At 36.3% G+C, this 9,401-nt stretch overlaps 1 protein-coding gene across 2 annotated transcripts in view; it reads left to right on the top strand.

Annotated features, from left to right (window-relative positions):
• Positions 1-1,767: 1,767 nt before the first annotated feature.
• The window catches only part of osbpl7 (oxysterol binding protein-like 7), an 80,696-nt gene continuing 73,062 nt past the window's right edge, over positions 1,768-9,401 (top strand). For both annotated transcript variants that reach the window (XM_061908116.1, XM_061908115.1), the window contains exon 1: positions 1,768-2,122. The gene's annotated coding sequence lies outside the window, so the exon portion shown is untranslated. The remainder of the gene's footprint in view (positions 2,123-9,401) is intronic.

Here is a 9,401-nt window from a genome sequence, read left to right as displayed (position 1 = left end):
TTAATATGGCCCCAGCATACTGCGACTTTTCCGTAAGCGGCCCTTGGTGGGAAAGGTTTGGACACCTCTGAACTAAAGTATCAAAAGTATTGATATTTAAAATTTGAGAATCGATATTAGAGCATAAAAATCTGGTATCAGCGGCATTGATACTTCAGTATGGATCCACATATCACTACTAGTGAGCCGTAGATTAAGATTCGGTCCGTAATGGGATACATTGTTAGTAGTCAGCATGATACAGTGTTATCATTAACACACTGTATTGTTAAATCGACACCTCAACACTTCATTATTTATTTATCATTAACTGGGGCTGCAACTATCCAGTCTTTTTGTAACCAGATCTTTTGACAAAAAAAAAAAACCCTTGAATAATCCCATATAAAAAACAATTGTTTGGGGAAAGAGCGATTATGAATACAAACAGAAAAAGGCATTAATTATGAACAACATAGTTCAGACAAAACATGTTTTGCAGGTACACAAGTGGGTCGCAGCTCGTCAAGTATTTTGTTTTTTTGTGTGCATTCAAGCCATGGAGGTTTTCTGTCAACAACAACAAACACCAAACAGGTTAAAGACAATTCACCACTTCTTTTCACCACTCTATTTCTAATAATAAAATACATGACCGTTGCATTGTCTGTCTTTACTTGAGAAACATCATTAAATGTACACAATGTGCCACAAATGGTATATATATATATATATGTGTGTGTGTGTGTGTATGTATATATATATATATATATATATATATATATACATACACACACACACACACATATATATATATATATACCATTTGTGGCACATTGTGTACATTATATATATATATACATATATATATATATATATATATATATATATATATATATATATATATATATATATATATATATATATATATATATATATATATATATATATATATATATATATATATATATATATATATATATATATACCAGGCTTCACGGTGGCAGAGGGGTTAGTGCGTCTGCCTCACAATACGAAGTTCCTGCAGTCCTGGGTTCAAATCCAGGCTCGGGATCTTTCTGTGTGGAGTTTGCATGTTCTCCCCGTGAATGCGTGGGTTCCCTCCGGGTACTCCGGCTTCCTCCCACTTCCAAAGACATGCACCTGGGGATAGGTTGATTGGCAACACTAAATTGGCCGTAGTGTGTGAATGTGAGTGTGAATGTTGTCTGTCTATCTGTGTTGGCCCTGCGATGAGGTGGCGACTTGTCCAGGGTGTACCCTGCCTTCCGCCCGATTGTAGCTGAGATAGGCGCCAGCGTCCCCCGAAAGGGAATAAGCGGTAGAAAATGGATTGCTGGATATATATATATACCACAAAATACAGTAGCGTAATAAGCCCAAGTATTCATTAAAAACAAGGCAGCAGTTTTATCTAACAATTGTGTTTAATATGTGTGTCTACTGTAACATTACACACATCAACAATGGTACTCCATATATAAAGTGTTAACAGGTTAAACTAGCGTGGCTGATTTAGTATCATCATTTTAGCTTTACTATTAAATACATTATTACTCCCTGGAGAGAAAAAGCCACATATTATATTAAATATATCAATTAAACTATTTAAATTAAAAAATATATAACTCTCTTGCGTTGTACTTCAAGTAGGGAAGTACCCAATGAAGCGTCTGTTGCAATGACGTAGTGATGCCTGCAGGTGGAGTGGTGGCTCAAACAAGCGAGTTCGGAACCTGATTGGCTAATCCCGGGATTAGTCCACGATAATCTGGGTCACACGGTCGCCTTCAACCTGTCATTATTTATTTTTCTACTAAAGGACACTTGTTAAGCTTCAAGTTCGCCAATTACCCAGCGGAACCCTTTCTGGACCTTCTGACGGGCGCCTAGTCCCGATGACGTCCCCCTTCGCCCGGCGGTCCACTTTGACGCGAAGCATGTAAATCCACCTGGCAGTAAATCCTCTAAAGCGGATCAGGTCCAGGACGCCGGGGGGGATCATAATTATGGTTGCGAGGTCGTGTGCGGCTGGATGCGAAGAACTGGACCTGACCTGAACGATTCTGGGGGATCTTCTGGAGGCTCCTGGAGGACCATGACCCACGCAGGGGACGTCCTGGTAGGACTGAGGATTTTCCTTTTTTTTTTTTTTTTATTAATGCACAACGATGTAAAAAATGCAAACTATTCTACCTTTTATTGTGTTATAAAATTATTGTTTGGACAATACTGTATGTATTAGGACCCCTTAGGGTACAAAAGTCCATCCAGATCCTTTTATTTTAGGCCTGACTAAAATGTCAGCTATTTATTCTACATGCAGGGGTTGGTACAAACAATAAAAACATCAGCATTGAGAGAGATGGAGCTATCTAAAAGACTAAAATCGTCGCCGGTCTCTCATGCTTTTGTCCAACAAGGTTGAATACGTGGACGACTATCGAAACTGAAAGTTAACTTGACGTCACTCTGTTTCCGGGCTGGTACTTTGTGACACCAATAATAATAATAGTAATAATAATAATGATGATAATAATAATAATAATATATGTGTGTGTGTATTTGCAACAGGCATTCATCGTGTTTATCTGGCGGGTATCGAAACTAAAAGTTAACTTGACGTCTTCACTCTCTCTCCAGGCTGGTACTTCATGACACCATTAATAATAATAATAATAATAATAATAATAATATATGTGTGAGATTAAAAAAAACAAAAAAACATTGTCTTTATTGTTTCTGAGCAAAACCAAGGTCAGAGACAGTTGTTTTTTTAAAGCCCTCCATATTGACTGAAAGACGCTGCAGGACTGCTCGTATTGCACATGGTATCACACGCAACTAAAAATGCTGCGGGACTGCTTGTATCGCACGTGATATCACACACAAGTAAACATACTGCAGGATTGCTTGTATCGCACATGATATCACACTCAAGTAAACAGGCTGCACGACTGCTTGTATTGCACGTGCTATCATACACAAGAAAATACGCTGCGGGATTGCTCGTATCGCAGATGATATCACACACAAGTGAACACACTGCAGGACTACTTGTATCACACATGATGTCACACACAAGCAAACATGTTACGGGACTGCTCGTATCACACATGATATCACACACAAGTAAACACGCTGCTTGACTGCTCGTATCGCACATGATAGACGCAAGTAAACACGCTGTGGGACTGCTTGTATCACACATGATATCACACACAAGTAAACACGCGGGACTGCTTGTATCGCACATAATATCACACACAAGTAATCACGCTACGGCACTGCTCGTATCGCTCAGGATATCACACTCAAGTGAACACGCTGCAGGACTGCTCGTATAGCACGTGATATCACACACAAGTAAACACGCTGCAGGACTGCTCGTATCACACACGATATCACACACAAGTAAACACGCTGCGGGACTGATTGTATCGCACATGATATCACACACAAGTAAACACGCTGCGGGACTGATTGTATCGCACATAATATTACACGAAAGTAAACACGCTGCGGGACTGCTCGTATCTTACATGATATCACACACAAGTAAACAGGCTGTATCGCACATAATATCACACACAAGTAAACACGCTGCGCGACTGCTCGTATCGCACATAATATATCACATAAGTAAACACCGCGCGGCACCGCTCGTATCGCTCATGATATCACACTCAAGTGAACAAGCTGCGGCACTGCTTGTATCGCACATAATGTCACACACAAATAAACACAAGTAAAAAATATCTAAATATATGTGGTCAAATGCAGAGAGTTATTCAGTGGTACTTTAACTTTGAATTTAAAATACATATGAATAATAATATATAACATAAATGATAATATAATAAGATATTAAATATATCTTTACAACATATATATATATATATATATATATATATATATATACATATATATATATATATATATATATATATATATATATATACATACATACATATACATATATATATATATATATATATATATATATATATATATATATATATATATATATATATATATATACCATACTTCCTTGAATTGCCGCAGGGGCGCAAATTAATTTAAAACCTCTTCTCACTCCTGCGCTTACCAAAGGCATGAGGTAAAAGTAAGCATGCCCTAATTACTTTAAAACCTCTTCTCACTCCGCCACTTACCAAAGGCATGCAGTAAAAAATTGAGTGTGATGTGAGGTTGGACCTTAAATTCTACTGAATAGCTCTTAATATTCTTCCCTTTATGCGATTTCAAATTACCGGTATTGAAATCAGCCTCCTCCGATTTGAAAATGATGACAGGGGAAGTGTCACTCGTGACGTCACGAGTTTGACAAGGCGGTAATACTAAGCATGCGCTAATTATTTTGCAAAGCGAGTTTGACCCGGCAGTAATTCAAGGCAGGCGCATACTGTATGCCCTGCGGAAATTCAAGGAAATACGGTATTTGTGTTTAGCATGGTACATTAGTTTTAGCATGGTATATATTTATTTGCCTGGTATGTTATTGTCTGCATGGTATATTTTTGTTTGAGAGGTATATTTGTGTTAGCATGGTATGTTAGTATTAGCATGGTATGTTATTGTTCGCACAATATTTTTAGCATGGTATGGTATTCATAGCAGGGTGGGTTTGGGTTAGTCTGGTATGTTATTGTTAGCATGGAATGTTAATGTTAGCATGGTACATTTTTGTTAGCGAAGTCTAGTTGTGTTAGCATGGTATGTTAATGTTAGCATGGTATAGTTGTGTTAGCATGGTACATTAGTGTTAGCATGGTATGTTTTTGTTAGCCTGGTATGTTATTTGTTAGCATGTTACATTTTTGCTAGCGAGGTCTATTTGTGTTAGCATGGTATGTTATTGCTAGCATGGTGTATTTTTTAGCATGGTGTATTTTGTTAGCAAGGTATATCACTGTTCACATGGTATAGTTGTGTTAGCATGGTACATTAGTTTTAGCATGGTACATTAGTGTTAGCATGGTATATATTATTTAGCCTGGTATGTTGTTGTTAGCATGGTGTATTTTTTAGCATGGTGTATTTTTTTAGCATGGTGTATTTTGTTAGAAAGGTATATTACTGTTAACATGGTATAGTTGTGTTAGCATGGTACATTAGTGTTAGCATGGTACATTAGTGTTAGCATGGTATATATTAGTTAGCCAGGTATGTCGTTGTTAGCATGGTGTATTTTTTAGCATGGTGTATTTTTTTAGCATGGTGTATTTTGTTGGCAAGGTATATTACTGTCAACTTGGTATAGTTGTGTTAGCATGGTACATTAGTGTTAGCATGGTATATATTAGTTAGCCAGGTATGTCGTTGTTTGCATGGTGTATTTTTTAACATGGTGTATTTTTTTAGCATGGTGTATTTTGTTAGCAAGGTATATTACTGATAACATGGTATAGTTGTGTTAGCATGGAACATTAGTGTTAGCATGGTATATATTAGTTAGCCAGGTATGTCGTTGTTAGCATGGTGTATTTTTTAGCATGGTGTATTCTGTTAGCAAGGTATATTACTGTTTACTTGGTATAGTTGTGTTAGCATGGTACATTAGTGTTAGCATGGCACATTAGTGTTAGCATGGTATATATTAGTTAGCCAGGTATGTCGTTGTTAGCATGGTGTATTTTTTAACATGGTGTATTTTTTTAGCATGGTGTATTTTGTTAGCAAGGTATATTACTGATAACATGGTATAGTTGTGTTAGCATGGAACATTAGTGTTAGCATGGTATATATTAGTTAGCCAGGTATGTCGTTGTTAGCATGGTGTATTTTTTAGCATGGTGTATTCTGTTAGCAAGGTATATTACTGTTTACTTGGTATAGTTGTGTTAGCATGGTACATTAGTGTTAGCATGGCACATTAGTGTTAGCATGGTATATATTAGTTAGCCAGGTATGTCGTTGTTAGCATGGTGTATTTTTTAGCATGGTGTATTTTTTTTAGCATGGTGTATTTTGTTAGCAAGGTATATTACTGTCAACTTGGTATAGTTGTGTTAGCATGGTACATTAGTGTTCGCATGGTATATATTTTTTAACCTGGTATGTTGTTGTTAGCATGGTGTATTTTTTAGCATGGTGTATTTTGTTAGCAAGGTATATTACTGTTAAAATGGTGTAGTTGTGTTAGCATGGTACATTAGTGTTAGCATGGTATATATTAGTTAGCCTGGTATGTTGTTAGTAGCATGGTATATTTATGTCTGTGAGGTATATTTGTGTTAGCATGGTATGTTACTGTTAGCATTGTATATTTTTGTCAGCAAGGTATATTTGTGTTACTATGGTCTTCTAAGGGGCGCCCAACGAGAAGGGGGAAAAAATATATAATTTTTTTTTTCGTACTCGGCGCTCATTGTTTTAAAAGTGTCTTGCCCAGTGTGATTCCACACATTTGTCCCCAACGTCTGGTGTAGGAGGTTTGTTGTCGCTGCAGCTTGTTCATTCCGGTCCTAGCGACATGTTGCTAAAAAGCTCTTTGAGAAAAACCAATTAAGACAAAGTTACTAATCCTCCGGGACACGCTGGAAGTGCTCAAAGCAGCACGTGTCCTGTCTCGTGGACACACAGCACGCTTTTTGACCACCTTTTTGTTAGCATCGTGTGGTATTTTCAGCGTTATCATTTTATGTATGTGTTAGCATGGCATGTTGGGGTTAGCATTAGCATATTGTGTCAGTCAGTGTCAGTGTTAGCATGGTATGGTATTGTTAGCATGGTATGTTAGTGTTAGCATGGTATGGTATTGTTAGTATGGTAAGTTAGTGTAAGCATGGTATGGTATTGTTAGCATGGTATGGTATTGTTAGTATGGTATGATATTGTTAGCATGGTATGTATTGTTAGTACGGTATGATATTGTTAGCATGGTATGTTAGTGTTCGCATTTGTGTTTTATGTCAGTCAATGTTAGCATTGTTTGCTAGGGTTAGCATGGTTTGTTGTTATTATCATTATCATGTTATGTCAGTGTTAACATGGTTATTTTTAGCATATTATGTTGGTGCTGGTATGGTATTGTTAGCATGGTATGTGTCACGTTTGGAACGCATCGTGATGCGCGAGGTGTCACCTCAAGATGCAAAAGGACCCGGACAAGCAGGATTTGCAGGTAAGAGCTAGTTTTAATACAAAAAGGATAAAATAACACTGGTACAAAAGGAAAAGAACTTGCGTTCCTATGCACAGGAAGCTAATGCTAATACTTAGCAAGGTGTCCAAAATAGTGCGTGCTGAGCTCACGAAAGCCAAGGTGTAACTTAGCAAAGGTATACAAAGCAGTGAAGCAAACGTGATAGTTGCATGAAGCAAACTACGAACCAAGGACAAACTAAGGTAGAATGCAGGTTTAAATACTAAAGCAAACAATTGCCAGCAGGTGTGCATAAAAAGCATAGCAGGTGGAACAAATCAAGTAATCATGGAGACAAGATGAAACAGGAAGTGCTCAAACTAAGGGATCGGAAGAGTCCAAAAATAATCAATACACACAAAACACACAAAAACTATGTCTGATCCGGGAGGCGGATCATGACAGTATGTTAGTGTTAGCATTAGCATATTATGTCAGTCAGTGTGAGCATTGTATGTTAGGTTCGGCATGGTATTTTAGTATTAGCATTATCATAGTATGTTAGTGTTAGCACAGTATGGTATTGTTAGCATGGTATTTTAATGGAAGCATCGTATGTTACTGTTAGCATTAGCATACTATGTCAATGTTAGCATAATATATTAGTGCTAGCATGGTATGGTATTGTTAGTATAGTATGTTAGCATTAGCATGGTATGTTATTGTTAGCATGGTATGTTATTTTTAGCATTATCATATGTCAGTGTTAACATGATATGGTATTGTTAGCCTATTATGTTAGTGTTAGCATAGTATGTTAGTGTTAGCATGGTATATTATTGTTAGCGTTAGCATACTATGTCAATGTTAGCATAGTATGTTAGTGCTGGCATGGTATGGTATTGTTAGCATAGTATGTTAGCATTAGCATGGTATGTTATTGTTAGAATTAAATTATGTCAGTGTTTGCATAGTATGTTAGTGTTAGCATGGTGTTATTGTTAGCATTAGCATACTATGTCAATGTTAGCATAGTATGTTAGTGCTAGCATGGTATGGTATTGTTAGCATAGTATGTTATTATTAGCATGGTATGTTATTATTATCATTATCATATTATGTCAGTTTTAAAATGGTATGGTATTGTTAGCATATTATGTTAGTGCTGTCATGGTATGGTATTGTTAGCATGGTATGTTAGTGTTAGCATTAGCATATTATGTCAGTCAGCATTAGCATTGTATGTTAGGGTCGGCATGGTATGTTATTATTAGCATTATCATAGTATGTTAGTGATAGCATGGTATGGTATTATTAGCATAGTATGTTAGTGTTAGCATGGTATATTATTGTTAGCATTAGCATACTATGTCAATGTTAGCATACTATGTTAGGGCCAGCATTGTATGGTATTGTTATCATAGTATGTTATCACCATCATATTATGTCAGTGTTAAAATGGTATGGTATTGTTAGCATATTATGTTAGTGCTGGCATGGTATTGTATTGTTAGCATGGTATGTTAGTGTTAGAATTAGCATATCATGTCAGTCAGCATTAGCATTGTATGTTAGGGTCGGCATAGTATGTTATTATTAGTATTATCATAGTATGTTAGTGCTAGCATGTTATGGTATTGTTAGCATAGTATGTTAGTGTTAGCATGGTATATTATTGTTAGCATTAGCATACTATGTCAATGTTAGCATACTATGTTAGGGCTAGCATTGTATGGTATTGTTAGCATAGTATGTTAGCACTACCATATTATGTCAGTGTTAATACATGGTATGGTATTTTTAGCATAGTATGTTAGTGTTAGCGTTAGCATACTATATCAGTCAGTGTTAGCATTGTAAGCTAGGGTTAGCATGGTGTGTTCGTGTTAGCATTGTATGTTATTACCATTATCATATTATGTCAGTGTTAACATGGTATGGTATTGTTAGCATATTACAAACCCCGTTTCTATATGAGTTGGGAAATTGTGTTAGATGTAAATATAAATGGAATACAATGATTTGCAAATCATTTTCAACCCATATTCAGTTGAATATGCTACAAAGACAACATATTTGATGTTCAAACTGATAAACATTTTTTTTTGTGCAAATAATCATTAACTTTAGAATTTGATGCCAGCAACACGTGACAAAGTAGTTGGGAAAGGGCATGTTCACCACTGTGTTACATCACAATTTCTTTTAACAACACTCAATAAATGTTTGGGAACTGAGGAAACTAATTGTTGAAGCTTTGAAAGTGGAATTCTTTCCCATTCTTGTTTTATGT

The sequence above is a fragment of the Nerophis ophidion genome, linkage group LG08, assembly GCF_033978795.1.
Source record: "Nerophis ophidion isolate RoL-2023_Sa linkage group LG08, RoL_Noph_v1.0, whole genome shotgun sequence".
Lineage (NCBI taxonomy): Eukaryota > Metazoa > Chordata > Actinopteri > Syngnathiformes > Syngnathidae > Nerophis > Nerophis ophidion.
This window is presented reverse-complemented; position numbering and strand designations above follow the sequence as displayed.